This window comes from Stenella coeruleoalba (assembly GCF_951394435.1).
Source record: "Stenella coeruleoalba genome assembly, chromosome: 7".
Classification (NCBI taxonomy): Eukaryota; Metazoa; Chordata; class Mammalia; order Artiodactyla; family Delphinidae; genus Stenella; species Stenella coeruleoalba.
The window spans coordinates 99,272,240-99,291,481 of NC_137153.1; the positions used below are offsets into that span (position 1 = coordinate 99,272,240).

Sequence of the window (19,242 nt, forward strand, 5' to 3'; positions counted from 1 at the left end):
ATCACTTCTGGTTGCCCAAGTTTTGAGTTGCCTCTTGATGCTAATGGCATTGTGATGAGCTAAGCGTACACCGATGAAGTAAATAGTAATTGGGGTTGAGCACCTGTGGCTCATCAGCTCCCCCTAGAGGAAGGAGTGGGGTGGTGCTGGAAGGGGTTGCCAGGGGCCACTTGCTGATACCACATGGGCCGAGTGTGAGCTCTGGATCAGGGACATCTTGGATCTGGAGTTTGAAAGCCTCTTGCGCATGTATCTGCCTGTAATCTCTTCCAGGCGTGGTGAGACTTGTGAAAATAAACCCCAGCCCCTAGTCTGTCCTGCTTGCCGTGCCAGGGCGGGAAGAACGCTCTGGATTGGGGGATAGTGGTAGTCGTTGCTCCGGGGGCTTCTGTGAGGGGGCTTAGGTCGCCGATGAGCGTGGCCGTCTGCTGCCCTGTTGCACGCCCTGCCCTTTGCTGCTTCTAAAGAGGGCAAAGCCTGCCTGTGTGGGTGGGAAAGGTATTATTACTGGGGCTCTTGTGGTTATTGCTGCCACCACCACCAGTTACACAGGTGGAAAAGGGTATTGGTTGGGTCAGAAAACTGTCATCGAGTACTCAGATTCCTCTACTTAGATCAGAGAAGGAAAGAGAAAAGAAAAAAGACACTAATGGATCCTAAGAGACCAGAACGAACACTGAAGTGCATTTTGTCAGAAACAAAGGCCAGAGAAGGCAGTGAGATGTCCAGGGCTGCCATCTTCCTGGCAAGATACAACCCTTCCCCTGACCCCTAAGGCCATTTTTGGTGGCTGACTACGTGGTAGAGATCCTGCAGGTGCGGTCTGCACATTGTCCTGTGTAATCCTTGGGACAAACCCACGATGAAGGGGTCATTGTACCTCTTTTACAGTTAAGGCAAAGGAGCCTCAAAGACCTTAAGAGATTTGTCCACTTTGATAGAGCTAGCAAATGGGAGAGTGAAATTTGAACTTGGCTCTGACTAGATCTAAAATTTTCCAATTCATAACTTGGATGTTGCTTCCCAGGGCTTCATTTTCCTTCTCAGTAAAATGGGGGCGTGAAACTGGTTCTAAGGCCATCCTTCTAACGCCAGTGACCACAGGTGGCCATCAATAATTGAAAAAGGGAAAGTATAGGAAAGAATCCGGTTTGGTGAAACAGCAGTTCTGTCTGAATAGAGTGATCCAGGCAAGAGGTGTGTCCCAGGGGCTGGCAGGGGGCACAGGCAACTTTGGGAGGAGAGTTCTGAGAAGGCAGGGATTGAGACACATAGAGTCTGTCTTCCTCAGGCCATTTGGGTCCCCTGGGAAGGACATTAAAGATGCTGTCCTTTCTTGTGCCACTCTGCCCTTTCTCCTAGCCATGAACCCTGGGCTCTCACTCTTTCTTCCTCCCTAGGAAACAGGTGGGCCTGTCTACCTAGCTTTGGGCCACCAGACTGGACTCTCAGCTCTCAAAACTATGTTTTCCTTACCACTAGATGCTTCTCCTTTTATGCCTCTTCACCACAGGCCCAGCATCAGCACTGGGGGGGGGGGGGGTCCTGGAAAAGTGGCTGGAGACTTCATCCCCTTGTCCGTGTCACTAGGTAGCTCTTGCTTCTCTGGGAACTATTGTGAATGACCCAAGTACAAAAGTGTAAATCAAAGCCTCATGATGCTTTGAGAGCTTCACACTTTCTCTGAACTGGCAACATCAGCAGCTCTGTCTGCACCCACTGCACCAGGATGACTGTTAGGATTCAAACTGTCACCAGAGCTCCAGCAGACAGGATTCTCTGACCTCACCCATGATGCTAGAACATTCCATGGTCCAGCTCAGACTCATATCCAGCAACTGTAAGACCCTCCAAGACAGTTTCTTTTTTGCAGTAAAACCCCCCATGGATGTGCACTCATGAATCAATTTTATTAATGTATAATTTACAGATTAAAATGCATCTATTTTATGTGTGCATTTGGTGACTTTTGACATATTTATACACCTGTATAATCAGCATCATGATCAATATAGAGAACATTTACATCATCCTAAAATGTTCCCTGTTCCCTTTCTCAATTTTCCATCCCTGGTCCTAGACATCCACTGACCTGCTTTCCGTCTTGATAGATTTATCTTTTTTATAGTTTCATATAAATGAAATCTTCCAGTATGTAGTCTTCTATGTCTGGCTTCTTTCACTCAGCACAAAAATGTTGAGATTCAGCCATGCGATCGCATGTATCATAGGTCATTTCTTTTTCTTTCTTTTTTTTTTAGTAACTTGCAGGTTTTATCAAAATGAATTTAAAAAAAAAAAAGAAAGAAAGAAAAGCAAAGGGTAACACAACCCCATATCCCAAAACTTTCTAGATATTTTAGTGCAAGGAATGCCGTATCACTGAAGCACTTGAGGATTATCATGAAATCCTAGCAAAAAATGTAAGCACCTCAGAAGTGGTAATAAAAAAGAGAAACAACCAGAGAGGCACACATTGTTATTTATTTATTTATGTTTTTGAATTTTATTTTATTTTTTTATACAGCAGGTTCTTATTAGTTATCTATTTTGGTTTTTTTTAAAGGATTTTTATACTATATTAAAAAACCACAAAATAAAAAAGGGATCAGTCGACATATATCTTAGAAGTCCTTCCAGAGTCTCTGTACCCACAGCCACGCAGGCTGCCTGTCGCCTTGCTCTCCGCTGCTCAGTCTGCAGCTTATTGAAGGATCGCTGGAGATGACTCAGGCTCTAGTTCTTGCAGTCACACTTGTTCTGCCAAATCCAAGACCCTGAATTTATCCAAATTGTAGAAACATGCTTTGACCACCCGTCCACCAAAATACCTCCCATTCAGATCAAAAACAGCTTTAATTGCTGATTCAACCCTCTCAAATTCTAAAAATATTCGTACTGCTTCATCATTAGGGGCACCAGGAATTTCAAATATCACACATTTTCCAACTTTGCCATATTTTTCACACTCTTCCTTGGTTTCAACTTCCAAGTCTTCATCTACCTCTCCTGCACCAACCATGTTCCTTAGTAGGACCACTTTAGTAGGACACTTATGTATTTCAGTTAATGGATTTGAATCCCACTTCCTGGTTGCATCTTTCTCAGTGGCGTCGCCCACGATGATCTTGCCTCCCCGCTTGCTGGTCTTCTCCCCTGACAGCGCTGTGCTCAAGCCCTGCTCGTGCTTCCCAAGACCCTGGCCTTCCTGGAAGCCGTACTTCTGCCTGATTTTATGTGCTACTGTGCCACCATGTTGGGGAGGAAGGAGTTGCCGGGGCCGGTCGGGGATCTGGGTCTGTCTTCTTCCTCGTACACTGGGGGAGGGATAGCAGCTTTGGAAGACGGTGAGCGAGGTCTTGAATCCTCGGCATAAGGAAAGTCTCGGAGTAACTCTTTGTGTTTCTCTACAAGAGAAGTGGGTGGTGGAATGGCAGCTCCGCCCCTACTTCTCTTCTTCCTCTCTGGCTCATAATCTTCATCAGAATCTGAATCTGGTCGCCTGGAAAACCCCCTAGCTTCATGTCTGTCTTTACGCCTCTTTTCTCTCTCTTCTATTTCTGTCTTTCCAGCTTCCACTGTCTCTGTCGCTCCTCTGTTTGGCGCTTCACTACTTTCTCATAATCGTTAGGAAACATGGGATCATATTCATCAGCTAGGGGAATCAAAACTTCTCCTGCAGTGGGAACCGGATCCGTGAGGCCCGCTGCCACGTGCGGCGCGGTGTCCACAATCTGCCTCTGGTCTGAAGAGGCACCTGGCTTCGGGTTGATTACCGGGTCAAGGACTGTACTTTGTTTTGTCCTCCGGCTCTTCGCCTGAGTGACAGCTGCCTTCTTCACCTGGAGCTGAGACTACAGAAGTGTGAAGTTTTGGGACCAGGCTGCTGTTTTTGAGTCACTGGTCTCCACTCCCAGGTCATCGTACAGGGACATCTCAGTTTAATGCCGGCCCGCCCGGCCGACGCTCCCAGGCCGCGGCGGCGCACCGGGGCCGAGGCGGCGCGGACTCGACGGGCTGGGCGCTGGGTGTCAGCCCCAGACGGCCGGACCTCTCCGGCGCCAACCCCTACGCTGAGTCCGCGGGGCCCGCGGCGGCGCCGTCATTTCTTTTTTTTTTTTTTTAATTGAGGTATAGTTGATGTACAATGTTATGTAAGTTACAGGTGTATAACATAGTGTTTCATAATTTTTAAAGGTTATACGCCACTTACAGTTATTATAAAATATTGGCTCTATTCCCTGTGTTGTACAATATGTCCCTGTAGCTTATTTCTTTTATACGGCAGTAGTTTGGTACCTCTTAATCCCCTACCTATATGTTGCCCCTCCCCTTTTCCCTCTCTCCACTGGTAGCCGCTAGTTTGTTCTCTATATCTGTGAATCTCGTTTTTGTTATGTTCACTAGTTTGTTATATTTTTTTAGATTCCACATGTAAGTGGTAGCATACAGTATTTGTCTTTCTCTGTCTGATATTTCACTTAGCATAATTTCCTCCAAGTCCATCCATGTTGTTAAAGGTCATTTTTATTATTGCCGAGTAGTTTCAGTTGTAAGGATATACGTCAATTTGTTTATCCATTCCCCTGTTAATGGACAGTTGGATGGTTTCTAGTTTTTGACTACTATGAATAAAATTGCTATAACATTTACATACTAATCTTTGTGTAGACATGTGTTTTAATTTCTTTTGGGTAGCAGCCAGGAGTGGAATTGCTGAGTCTGTGGTACATATGTGCTTAACTTTATAAGAAATTTGTGTTAGGTTTTGTCAGATACTTTTTTTTGCATCTATTGAGCAAATCATGTGGGTTTTCTTCTTTGATTGTTAATATGGTGAAATACAATAATTGAAATTCAAATGTTAAATATTCAAACACTTGATCCATGCTGATTAACCTTTTCTATACATTGCCTGACTTGATTTCTTAAAATTTTGTTACAGATTTTTGCAATCATATTATGAAGGATGTTGGTCTCAGTTTTTCATTTATTTGCAATGTGTTTGCCTGGTGTAGGTATCAAGATAATGTTGGTCTCATAAAATGACTTGGGAAGTGTTCTCTCTTCCTCCGTTCTCTGGTAGAATTGGTATTATTTCTTCCTTAAATGCTTGATAGAATTTATCAGTAAAGATATCTGGGTCTGGAAGTTTCTTTGTTAGAAGGTTTTAAATTACAAATTGATTTTTTTTTTCTATTTTTTGGCCATGCCACGCAGCATGCGGGATCTTAGTTCCCCAACCAGGGGTCGAACCCATGCCCCCTGCAGTGGAAGCGAGGTGTCTTAACCATTGGACTGCCAGGGAATCCCACAAATCAGTTTTCTTTAACAGATATTGAGATACTCAGATTTCCTATTTCTTCTTGAGTCAGTTTTATTAATTTCTATCTTTCAAGACATTTGTCTATTTCATCTAAGTTGCTGAGTTTATTGACAAACATCTTTTCACAGTCTTCTCTTATTGTCCCTTTAATGACTTTAAAGTTAGTAGTGATGTTCCCGCTATCATTTCTGCTATTGGTAATTGTGGGTTTTTTTCTTTTTAACTTGATCAGTCTGGCTAAGGGTTTGTCAAATTTGTTGATATTTTGTTTGTTTGACCATATTCTATTTCATTGATTTCTGTTTACTTTGGTGCAAGTTTAGACAATTAATCTTAGACATTTCTTGTTCTTGTCTTGTTTTATTGTTAACTTTTTAAATGTATAGAAATGTATACTGTAGGAAGTGAGAATTTCCCATAACGCATTCCCCCCGGAGGTAACTGCCTTTCTACCAATGTGCTGATCACCAAAGACATACTAAAGGACTTGACATCCCACTAATCCACCACATGCCTTTGAACATGGGTGCCTTTGCTCCTGACATTCCTTCAGAAAGGAATACTCTCCCCAACATTCTCCACCTGGTGAATTCATAGTTATTAAGGTCCATCTCAAATACCACGTCCTCCTTGAAATTTCCTTCAGTTCTTCCAATCAGAGTTCATTCTCTTCTCTGTGTACCACTGGACTCTGCATGATTGTACTATATTGATCATTGGAAGGGTAGAATTTGAATTTGGTCCATTTGTTCCAAAGTCCACACTTTCGTGTGCTATGCTGCTTCCTTGGCATTTTTCTATTGGATTTTAGAGCAGTTTTCTATAATTCTTGACTTACTATACTCTTTCTGTTTGTTTGTTTTAATTGAGGTATAATTCACATTACATAAAATTCTCCTTTTTAAGGTGCACAATTATTACAGGATTTTAATCTCAAATTTCTTTATGGAAAGAATTATATTCATCTTAGTATTTCCAGTTCCTGGTACAGCACTTAACACTCAATATAAGACATTCAGTAAATGTTTCCTGAATGAAGAAAATAAGTGTTTACCATATGTTCTCTGCTGGTATTTCTCAAATTCAGTGTGCATACAAATCACCCAGGGAGACTGTTAAAATGCAGATTCTGATTTGGAAGTGGAATCTGAGATCTAAACTTCTAACAAGCTTTTTACATGATGCCTGTGCTGCTGATCTGAGGACCACACTTTGTTCTATTTGTTTGTTTTTTATTTTATTTTATTTATTTTTTAAATGTTTTTATTGGAGTGTAATTGCTTTACAATGGTGTGTTAGTTTCTGCTTTATAACAAAGTGAATCAGTTATACATATGCATATGTTTCCATATCTCTTCCCTCTTACGTCTCCCCACCTCCCACCCTCCCTATCCCACCCCTCTAGCTGGTCACACAGCACTGAGCTGATCTCCCTGTGCTATGCGGCAGCTTCCCACTAGCTATCTACCTTACGTTTGGTGTTGTATATATGTCCATGCCTCTCTCTCACTTTGTCACAGCTCACCCTTCCCCTCCCCATATCCTCAAGTCCATTCTCTAGTAGGTCTGTGTCTTTATTCCTGTCTTACCCCTAGGTTCTTCATGACATTTTTTTCCCCCTTAAATTCCATATATATGTGTTAGCATACAGTATTTGTCTTTCTCTTTCTGACTTACTTCACTCTGTATGACGGACTCTAGGTCTATCCACCTCATTACAAATAGCTCAATTTCGTTTCTTTTTATGGCTGAGTAACATTCCATTGTATATATGTGCCACATCTTCTTTATCCATTCATCTGTTGATGGACATTTAGGTTGCTTCCATGTCCTGGCTATTGTAAATAGAGCTGCAATGAACATTTTGGTACATGACTTTTTTTTTTGCGGTACGCGGGCCTCTCAGTGTTGTGGCCTCTCCCGTTGCGGAGCACAGGCTCCAGACGCGCAGGCTCAGCGGCCATGGCTCACGGGACCAGCCGCTCCGCAGCATGTGGGATCTTCCCGGATCGGGGCACGAACCCATGTGCCCTGCATCGGCAGGCAGACTCTCAACCACTGCGCCACCAGGGAAGCCCCATGACTCTTTTTGAATTATAGTTTTTTCAGGATATATGCCCAGTACTGGGATTGCTGGGTCATATGGTAGTTTCTATTTTTAGTTTTTTAAGGAACCTCCATACTGTTCTCCATAGTGGCTGTATCAACTTACATTCCCACCAACAGTGCAAGAGGGTTCCCTTTTCTCCACACCCTCTCCAGCATTTATTGTTTCTAGATTTTGTGATGATGGCCATTCTGACCGGTGTGAGATGATACCTCATTGTAGTTTTGATTTGCATTTCTCTAATGATTAGTGATGTTGAGCATTCTTTCATGTGTTTGTTGGCAATCTGTATATCTTCTTTGGAGAAATGTCTATTTAGGTCTTCCGCCCATTTGTGGATTGGATTGTTTGTTTTTTTGATATTGAGCTGCATGAGCTGCTTATATATTTTGGAGATTAATTCTTTGTCAGTTGCTTCGTTTGCAAGTATTTTCTCCCATTCTGAGGTTTGTCTTTTCGTCTTGTTTATGGTTTCCTTTGCTGTACAAAAGCTTTGAAGTTTCATTAGGTCCCATTTGTTTATTTTTGTTTTTATTCCCATTTCTCTACGAGGTGGGTCAAAAAGGATCTTCCTGTGATTTATGTCATAGAGTGTTCTGCCTATGTTTTCCTCTAAGAGTCTGATAGTGTCTGGCCTTACATTTAGGTCTTTAATCCATTTTGAGTTTATTTTTGTGTATGGTGTTAGGGAGTGTTCTAATTTCATTCTTTTACATGTAGCTGTCCAGTTTTTTTTTTATGGTTTTTATTCATCAGTTTGATAATATGGTGTATCACATTGATTGATTTGTGTACATTGAAGAATCCTTGCATCCCTGGGTTAAATCCCACTTGATCGTGGTGTATGATCCTTTTAATGTGTTTTTGGATCCTGTTAGCTCTTCTCTAAATGTTTGATAGAATTCGCCTGTGAAGCCATCTGGTCCTGGGCTTTTGCTTGTTGGAAGATTTTTAATCACAGTTTCAATTTCAGTGCTTGTGATTGGTCTGTTCGTATTTTCTATTTCTTCCTGCTTCAGTTTCGGAAGGTTGTGCATTTCTCAAAATTTTTCAATTCCTTCCAGGTTCGGACCACACTTTGAATTGCAACGCTCTAAGGTACCTTCTCTCTAGAGTAAAGGTAGTTCTCCTGAACGTACGCAAGGGGGCGCAATGGGCCAACATTTCTACTGCTATTTATAACAAAGTAGTGAATGAATTCCTGTGACATGCTTTTTGGCAGCTGTTTTGCTAATTATTATTTATTTCATGGAACAGGCACAGTAGATAGCTCAGTATACTAAAAATAGACTTTCCTTTAAGCCATGTGTTTTGAAGAATTTGCCACGATTATGCGCATAGAAACTGGAAACCCTCACAATCTGTTATTAGAAGTGTCAAATAAGAATAGCACTAAAAAATTATTAGATATGAGAGATCTGAAAGATGTGAAAATGATAATAATAGTGATAATAAAAGTAATAATGATAATATCAGTCATTTATCGATACCTATTAAGTGTGTAGTATTGTACTAGCTGTCTCACATGAATGGTTTCATTTAATCCTCACAACCACCCCATGAAATAAGGTAATATTGCCCTCATTTTACAGGTAAGAAAATCGATGCTTAGAGAAATTAAATAAAATGCCCAAGTTCTGGAAGTCATAATTGGAAGGGTAGAATTTGAACATGCTCCATCCTTTTCTTTTTTAATTTATTTTTTGAATTTTATTTATTTTTTTATACAGCAGGTTCTTATTAGTTATCTATTTTATACACATCACTGTATACCTGTCAATCCCAATCTCCCAATTCATCACACCACCACCACCACCCCACCTCCCAGCCACTTTCCCCACTTGATGTCCATACGTTTGTTCTCTACGTCTGTGTCTCCCTTTCTGCCCTGAACATGCTCCATCTTTTTCCAAAGTTCACACTCCTGTGTGCTGTGCTGCTTCCTCAGAATTTTCTTTTCTTTTTTTGTGGGGGGAGGATTTTCTTTTGGTGTTTAGAGCAGTGATCTACGATTCTTGATTTGCCATACGCTTTTTAAAATTTGAGATATGATTCATATAGCATAAAGTTCACCCTTCTAAAGCACACAGTTCACTGGTTTTTAGTATAATAAATACAAGGTTGTGTAACTATTGTCATATCTAATTCCGGAATATTTTTGTCACCCCCTAAGAGAAATCCATACTCATTAGCAGTCTCTCCTCCTTTTCCCCTTCCACAGCCCCTGAAAACCACTAATTTACCTTCTATCCCTATGAATTTGTCTATTCCAGGCATTTCACATAAGTGTAATCATGCAACTCGTGGCCTTTTGTGTCTGGCTTTTTTCACAGAGCATAATGTTTTCGGAGTTCATCCATATTGTAGCATACATCAGTCCTTCCTTTTTATGTCTGAACAATATTCCAAAGTATAGACATACCACATTTTGTTTATTCATTTATCAATGGATAGATATTTGGGTTGTTTCCATTTTATAGCAATTATGAATAATGCTGCTATGAACATTTAGATATACATTTTTGGACAAACATAAATTTTCAATTCTCTTGGGTAAATACCAGAGTGGAATTGCTGGATTATATGTTAACTCTATGTTCAGCTTCTTGAGGGACTTCTAGATGGTTTTCCTCAGTAGCTGCACCATTTTATATTCCCACCAACAGTTTCCTCCATATAATTGTCGTTGTTGATTTACCATGATCTGGTGATCATGAATTAATCGAAGGGGAGATAATCAAATTCTCAAACATGTTTCAAAATGAGATGCCCTTTAATTTTTTAAAGTGATGAGTGGGCTTCTGCCTACTGCTGTGGAAAGAACACTGAACTGGGCTTCTTCATCATTAACTATCGTTCTCTATGATTAACTGTGTGACCCATATTATGATCTAGTCCTTCAGACTCTCAGCTGTAGATCTGGGATAATAAAACCTGCCTTGCTTCCCTGGTGGTACTGGCATGAAGTTAAAACCAAATAGCTAAGGCAGGAGAAAGCACTTTCACAAATGAAAGAGTTGCCAAAATTAATGAAGTTTAAGCACCAGTGCCCCTCTTTTGCCTTGGCCCTTTCCAAGGCCCCGGTCTCTGGCCACTCTGTAACCCTTCTCCTCTAGTGGGGTGGCACTGGAGTGGACAAGGACATGCTGAGTCACAACTAAAGGTAAGTTCAGCTGGGCTCTATGGGACTTGTTTCTAATAAGGTGAATCCTAGGTATCAAGAAAGTCATGGCAGTACCTTCATTTATTCAACAACCAACTGTATTGCATCTAGTACCTGTACTAAGTGCTGGGAATACAATTTTTTTTTTGGGTTTGCGGACCTCTCACTGTTGTGGCCTCTCCCGTTGCGGAGCACAGGCTCCGGACACGCAAGCTCAGTGGCCATGGCTCACGGGCCTAACCACTCCGCGGCATGTTGGATCTTCCCGGACCAGGACACGAACCCGTGTCCCCTGCATCAGCAGGCGGACTCTCAACCACTGCGCCACCAGGGAAGCCCAAGGGAATACAATTTTTAAAAAGGGTAGTTGGAATTTAATATAGCCTTCTGGGACACCAATTGACAGAGCACACTTATTGATAAAATAAGCAAATATAGAAGAATTACATAACATGAATAATAAGCCTGAAAAAATAGATACATATCACATATATCCAACAAATAGAATATGTACTTTTTCTATATGTGCAACATTATGTTTCTGCCACTGTATACGCTGCATTGTGCTCACCACCAAAAGTATAGTTTCCACCTGTCACCATTCAGTTGATCCCCTTTACCTGTTTCACCCTCCCCCCACTCCCCTTCCCCTCTGCTAACCACTACTCTTTTCTCTGTATTTATTTGTTTGTTTTTATCTAGTTTGGTCCATTCATTTATTTAAAACCATGTTTTATATTCTACATATGTGTGAAATCATATGGTATTTGTCTTTCTCCGTCTGACTTATTTTACTTAGCATAATACCCACAAGGTCCATCCACTTTGTTCAAATGGCAAGATTTCATCTTTCTTTTATGGCTGAGTAGTATTCCATTGTGTGTGTGTGTATATATACACACACTTCTTTATTCACTCGTACATTGATGGGCACTTAGGTTGTTTTCATACCTTGGCTATTGTAAATAATGCTTCAGGGAACATAGGGGTGCATGTATCTTTTCAATTAGTGTTTTCATATTCTTTAGATAAATACCCAGAAGTGAGATAGCTGGATGATGTAGTAGTTCTGTTCTTAATTTTTTGAGGCACCTCTTTACTGTTCTCCGTAGTGGCTGCACTAATTTACGTTCCCACCAACAGTGTGTGAGGGCTCCCTTTTCTCCACATCGTCTCCAACATTTTTTATATCTTGCCTTTTTGATAATAACCATAGAATATGTACATTTGGATTGTACCTTGTATATTTATTAATATTGGCCATGTTCTAGGCCACAGAAAAAGATCAATTTATTCCAAAGATTATTTTATTCAGTATCATGCAGACTATGTTCTGTAATTATAATGCAATAAAATTAGAAATCAATAACAATAAAAGAGTTAAAAAACTTTCCTTTTTCTGGAAACCAACAAAAACAAATCAAAACCAAAAATAGTCCCCCAAATCCTTGGGTTAAAAAGATCATCATATGTCAGAATGCATGAGGCACAAAGTAGTATTTAGAGGGAAAAATTATAGTTTGAACAAATTTATTAGAAAGCAGGACCATTTGAAGGAAAATAAACAAAGCATTCAACAAGAATAGTTTGAAGAAGACAACTGAGCAAACTCTACTCATGGGGTTCTGACTTATATGTACACAGGATGCTGAGTGAGCCCAGTGGAGGTGCATCTAACCTGCGGGGATCACATGTGAGCTGTGTGATGGAGTATAAGGAATCAGATTAAGATATCTGGGAAAAGCAAAGAGCAAGTGCGCTGAGGTGAGAAGCAGCCAGTGGTTGTGCCCCACTGCAGGGAACGGTTCCTATGGAGAGGAGGTCAGAGAGAAGGCAAGGGTTATGTCAGACCATGAAAGTTTTGTTGTGAAATAAAAGGAAGGCATAACACATTTTTTAAAATAAAAGGATGATGATTTCAAATAAGAGTTTGAGCTCCAGGGTCAGATGATGCTGAGTTTGAATCTCACTTATGCAAACTGTGGGGTTCTAGCTGTGTGCTCATGGGCCAGCCATTTAACCTCTGCAAGCCTCAATGTCCTCATCTTTAAGTAATAATAATAGCTACCTGATAAGCGTATTGGTGTATAAAGCACTTAGCACAGTGCCTGACATAGACTTAGGATTCATCTGTTGTTCCAGTGTAATTGTTCATAGCACACCCTTTCATGATCAAAAGTGTCTCTGTCTGGACTTCCCTGGTGGCGCAGTGGTTGAGAGTCCGCTTGCCGATGCAGGGGACGTGGGTTCGTGCCCCGGTCTGGGAGGATCCCACATGCCACGGAGCGACTAGGCCTGTGAGCCATGGCCGCTGAACCTGCACGTCCGGAGCCTGTGCTCCGCAGCGGGAGAGGCCACAACAGTGAGAGGCCCGCGTACCACACACACACACACACACACAAAAGTAGTGTCTCTGGCTGATAAATTATATGGTCACATCAAGTTGGCACTCAGTATGTCACCTCTATGTGTGCGTGTGATCTTTAGAAAGATCATCCTGGATGCACATTGGAGCCTGGATTTGAAGGACACTAGACTAAAGACAGAGGGGTCACTTAGGAGGGACCTGAGCCAGGCAGGTGAGGACAGACTGGAGAGTTCCAGAAGAGAGGTGCATTTTTTAAAAAGGACGCAGCTTTTATACAACTGGTGACTACTAAGATGCTTCTAGGCTTCATTAATATTCCTGGCTTAGAGGACCAAGTGGGTGGTGACAGGGAATTCACCCCAGTGGGTCCAACAGAAGGAAGCACATATTCGGGATGCAGGCACGTGGGATGGTGAGTTTTGGACGCATCAACTTTAAAGACGTCTGGGGGATTGCAGCATGGAGGGGATCATTAGAGAGTCAGAAAGCAGAATCTGAAGTTCAGGGAGAGGCCAGGTCTGGAGATGGAAATATGGGTCTTACCTGTATGTGTGAGCAAACGAGATGACTCAGGGAGAGAAGTGAAAAGTGGGATGAGATGAGGGCTGAAGAGCAAGCCCCGAGGAACACTGCCAGGTAGGTGTCCATGAAGGATGCTGTTGCCCGGGAGCTTGGGAAAGCCAGGAGAAATAAGGGTCAGAGCAGACAAAGAGGGCAGAGTCTCAAGGTGCAGCGAGCTGTCAGTGGCATCAGTTCTATGGAGAAGTTGGATATGAGGAGGGCACAGAAGTGCCATCGGGTTCTGCCTGTGACGTCATGGCTGCTTTGGGAAGAAAGTTTCCGAGGAGTGGTGGGGTGGAAGCCAATTGCGGAAAGTTTAGTTTGAATGGATGGCAGCTCAGGAGGAATGAAGAGTTAAGTTGTACTTATAACGTTTCTCAGACTCGTAGATTCAAGTCAAATCCATAATTCTGATAATTAAAAGAATCCCTTAGCTCTGGTATAATTCTTGTGGCTGACGAATGAGCACCCCTAGTTGCTGCTCATTGTGTGCTGATATCGTGCCGGACACCCTGGCCACAGTGTCTGGTGTGACAATCCCAGCGAGGGGATGAGGAAGGTATCCCTTGACAAATGCAGAAACTGAAGTTCAGAGGCTCTACGTGACCTGCTCAATGTCACACAACTACCCAGTCCCAGAACTGCAAATCACACTCATCTCTGATCCACCCCAAGTCCAGTTCATTCCTCTGAACCTCAACTCCAACCTCAGAACCTTCCTTCTTTTTTTAAACTGTCTGAAAAAGAAATTCAAAAACCCCTACTACATAGTAACCACTTTTAAAAATAAAAATGCAGAAAGTTCTCATAGCTGCCGAAGGAACCAATCACCTGTTCGTCACGGTATAACCTGGGGACCTCAGAAATGTGAAAAGCATTAAAAAAAAAAATCACTGTGCTTTCTTGTGCTGAAAGGGAACAGTGGAAAATGACCTGTCTTTCCTACCTGAGCCTCCACCCCCCGCTTTAGGGGAAACAAGGAAACTTTGTGTATCTTTCAGTCCCAGAAAAGGGGGGCCTTGTCTGTGAGTAAAATAGCAAGTTTCATCTTAACCTTCAAGAATGATGTCTTTTCATGTCTTCGTGGGGTACCTGAAGCCTTGCCAACCTCATGAGTGAGAAACCAGACCCACTCACCCTGGCCTGTCCACACCAGTCCCCACCACATCGGAGGCTCTTTCAGGGGTGTGAGTGCACCCTTGTCCTTGGGGTGCCATTCATATGTTATTCTCTACAGCACATGCGTGCTCTGTATAGCCTTTTCTATGTATGGAACACGTCATAATATGGTCCCAAAGGCACTGCTTAAAAAATATAAAGAAGAGTAAGACTAATATTTTCAAGAGAAAAAAAATCTTTTTTTTTTAAAATAGATCTTTATTGGAGTATAACTGCTTCACAATACTGTGTTATTTTCTGTTGTACAACAACGTGAATCAGCCATATGCATACATATATCCCCATATCCCCTCCCTCTTGCGTCTCCCTCCCACCTTTCCTATCCCACCCCTCTAGGTCATTGCAAAGCCCCGAGCTGATCTCCCTGTGCTATGCAGCTGCTTCCCACTAGCTGTCTGTTTTACATTTGGTAGTGTATGTATGTCTATGCCACTCTCTCACTTTGCCCCAGCTTCCCCTTCCCCCACCCGTGTCTTCAGATCTATTCTCTATGTCTATGTCTTTATTCCTGCCTTGCCACTAGGTTCATCAGTACCATTTTTTTTTTTTTTAGATTCCATATATACGCATTAGCGTGCGGCATTTGTTTTTCTCTTTCTGACTTACTTCACTCTGTGTGACAGTCTCTAGGTCCATCCACCTCACTACAAGTAACTCAATTTTATTTCTTTTTATGGCTGAGTATATAAGTATATACACATATATTCCATTGTATATATGTGCCACATCTTTATCCATTCATCTGTCAATGGACACTTAGGTTGCTTCTATGTCCTGGCTATTGTAAATAGAGCTGCAATGAACATTGTGTTACATGACTCTTTTTGAATTATGGTTTTCTCAGGGTATATGCCCAGTAGTGAGATTGCTGGGTCATATGTTAGTCTATTTTTATTTTATTTTATTTTATTTTTTGCGGTACGCGGGCCTCTCACTGCTGTGGCCTCTCTCGTTTTGGAGCACAGGCTCCAGATGCGCAGGCCCAGCGGCCATGGCCCACGGGCCCAGCCGCCCCGCGGCATGTGGGATCTTCCCGGACTGGGGCACGAACCAGTGTCCCCTGCATCGGCAGGCGGATCCTCAACCACTGCGCCACCAGGGAAGCCCCTATTTTTAGTTTTTTAAGGAACTTCCATACTGTTCTGCATAGTGGCTGTATCAATTTACATTCACAATCAGCAGTGCAGGAGGGTTTCTTTTTCACCATACCCTTTCCAGCATTTACTGTTTCTAGATTTTTTGATAATGGCCATTCTGTGAAGTGATACCTCATTGTAGTTTTGATTTGCATTTCTCTAATAATTAGGGATGTTGAGCAGCTTTTCATGTGCCTCTTGGCCATCTGTATGTCTTCTTTAGTGAAATATCTATTTAGGTCTTCCACCCATTTTTTAATTGGATTGTTTTTTTTTTTGGATATTGAGCTCCATGAGCTGTTTGTATATTTTGGAGATTAATCCTTTGTCCATCATTTCATTTGCAAATATTTTCTCCCATTCTGAGGGTTGTCTTTTTGTCTTGTTTATGGTTTCCTTTGCTGTGCAAAAGCTTTTAAGTTTAATTAGCTCCCATTTGTTTATTTTTGTTTTTATTTTCATTACTCTAGTAGGAGGTACGTCAAAAAAGATCTTGCTGTGGTTTATGTCAAAGAGTGTTTTTCCTATGTTTTCCTCTAAGAGTTTGTATAGTTCTGGTCTTACATTTAGGTCTTTAATCCATTTGGAGTTTATTTTTGTGTGTGGTGTTAGGGAGGGTTCTAATTTCATTCTTTTGCATGTAGCTGTCCAGTTTTCTCAGCACCACTTACTGAAGAGGCTGTCTTTTCTGCATTGTATGTTCTTGCCTTCTTTGTCAAATTAGGTGACCGTGTGTGCGTGGGTTTATCTCTGGGCTTTCTATCCTGTACCATTGATCTATATTTCTGTTGTGCCAGTACCATATTGTCTTGATTACTGTAGCATTGTGGTGTAGTTTGAAGTTGGGGAACCTGATTCCTCCAGCTCCGTTTTTCTTTCCCAAGATTGCTTTGGCTATTCGGGGTCTTTTGAGTTTCCATACGAACTGTAAAATATTTTGTTCTAATTCTGTGAAGAATGCCATTGGTAGTTGGACAGGGATTGCATTGAATCTGTAGGTTGCTTTGGGTAGTATAGGCATTTTCACAATGTTGATTCTTCCAATCCAAGAACATGGTATATTTCTCCATCTGTTTGTGTCATCTTTGATTTCTTTCATCCGTGTTTTATAGTTTTCTGAGTACAAGTCTTTCACCTCCTTAGGCAGGTTTATTCCTAGGTATTTTATTCTTTTTGTTGCAGTGGTAAATGGGATTGATTCCTTAATTTCTCTTTCCAATTTTTCATTGTTAGTTTATAGGAATGCCAGAAATTTCTGTGCATTAATTTTGTATCCTGCAACCTTACCAAATTCATTGATTAATTCTAGTAGTTTTCTGGTGGCATTTTTAGGATTTTCTATGTATAGTATCATGTCATCTGCAAACAGTGACAGCTTTACTTCTTCTTTTCCAATTTGTATTCCTTTTATTTCTTTTTCTTCTCTGATTGCCGTGGCTAGGACTTCCAAAACTATGTTGAATGAGAGTGGTGAGAGTGCACGTCCTTGTCTTGTTCCTGATCTTAGTGGAAATGCTTTCAGTTTTTCACCATTGAGTATGATGCTTGCTGTGGGTTTGTCGTATATGGCCTTTATTATGTTGAGGTAGGTTCCCTCCATGCCCATTTTCTGGAGAGTTTTTATCATAAGTGAGTGTTGAATTTTGTCAAAAGCTTTTTCTGCACCCACTGAGATGATTATATGTTTTTTTTTCTTAATTTGTTAACATGGTGTATCACATTGATTGATTTGCATATATTGAAGAATCCTTGCATCCCTGAGATAAATACCACTTGATCATGTTGTATGATCCTTTTAATATGTTGTTGGATTCTGTTTGCTAGTATTTTGTTCAGGATTTTTGCGTCTATGTTCATCAGTGATATTGGTCTATAATTTTCTTTTTTTGTGATATCTTTGTCTGGTTTTGGTATCAGGGTGATGGTGGCTTCGTAGAATGAATTTGGGAGTGTTCCTCCCTCTGCAATTTTTTGGAAGAGTTTGAGAAGGATCGGTGTTAGCTCTTATCTAAATGTTTGATAGAATTCGTCTGTGCATCCATCTGGTCCTGGACTTTTGTTTGTTGGAAGATGTAAATTACAGTTTCAATTTCATTACTTGTGATACGTCTGTTTATATTTTCTAATTCTTTTTTTTTTTTTTTTTTTTTTTGTGGTACGCAGGCCTCTCACTGTTGTGGCCTCTCCCGTTGTGGAGCACAGGCTCTGGATACACAGGCTCAGCGGCCATGGCTCACAGGCCCAGCCGCTCCGTGGCATGTGGGATCTTCCCGGACCGGGGCACAAACCCGTGTCCCCTGCATCAGCAGGCGGACTCTCAACCACTGCGCCACCAGGGAAGCCCCTATATTTTCTAATTCTTCCTGGTTCAGTCTTGGGAAATTGCACCATGCCAAGAATTTATCCATTTTTTCGTGGTTGTCCATTTTATTGGCATATAGTCGTTTGTAGTAGTCTCTTATAATCCTTTGTATTTCTGCAGTGTCAGTTGTGATTTCTCTTTTTTCATTTGTAATTTTATTGATTTGCGTCCTCTCCCTTTTCTTCTTGATGAATCTGGCTAAGTGTTTATCAATTTTATTTATCTTCGCAAAGAACTAGCTTTTAGTTTTATTATTTGCTATTGTTTGCTTCATTTCTTTTTCATTTATTTCTGATTTCATTTATTTCTTTTTCATTTATTTCTGATGCTTCATTTCTTTTTCATTTATTTCTGATGTGATCTTTATGATTTCTTTCCTTCTACTAACTTTGGGTTTTTTTTTTCTTCTTTCTCTAGTTGCTTTAGGTGTAGGGTTAGATTGTTTACTTGAGATCTTTCTTGTTTCTTCAGGTGAGATTGAATTGCTATAAAATTCCCTCTTAGAACTGCTTTTCCTGTGTCGCGTGGGTTTTGGGTCATCGTGTTTTTATTGTCATTTGTTCTATGTATTTTTTGATTTCTTCTTTGATTTCTTCAGTGATCTCTTGGTTATTTAGTATTGCACTGTTTAAGCTCCATGTATTTGTGTTTTTTACAGTTTTTTTCCTGTAATTGATTTCCAGTCTCATAGCGTTGTGGTCAGAAAAGATGCTTGATACAATTTCAATTTTCTTAAATTTTCCGAGGCTTGATTTGTGACCCAAGATGTGATCTATCCTGGAGAATGTTCCATGTGCACTTGAGAAGAAAGTGTATTCTGCCACTTTCGGGTGGAATGTTCTATAAATATCAATTAAATCTGTCTGGTCAATTGTGTCATTTAAAGCTTGTGTTTCCTTATTTATTTTCTGTTTGGATGATCCGTCCATTGATGTAAGTGGGGTGTTAAGTCCCCTACTGTTATTGTGTTACTGTTGATTTCCCCTTTCATGGTTGTTTGCATTTGCCTTATGCATTGAGGTGCTCCTATGTTGGGTACA

At 41.1% G+C, this 19,242-nt stretch overlaps 1 protein-coding gene and 1 pseudogene across 3 annotated transcripts in view; one reads left to right on the forward strand and one right to left on the reverse strand.

Moving 5' to 3' along the window:
- PALM2AKAP2 (PALM2 and AKAP2 fusion) overlaps window positions 1-19,242 on the forward strand; it is a 619,204-nt gene that overhangs the window by 26,562 nt on the left and 573,400 nt on the right. The window lies entirely within an intron of this gene.
- Window positions 2,384-4,201, reverse strand: LOC307189136 (splicing factor 45-like; annotated as a pseudogene). Its single transcript has one exon. The product of its transcript is annotated as a splicing factor 45-like (transcript).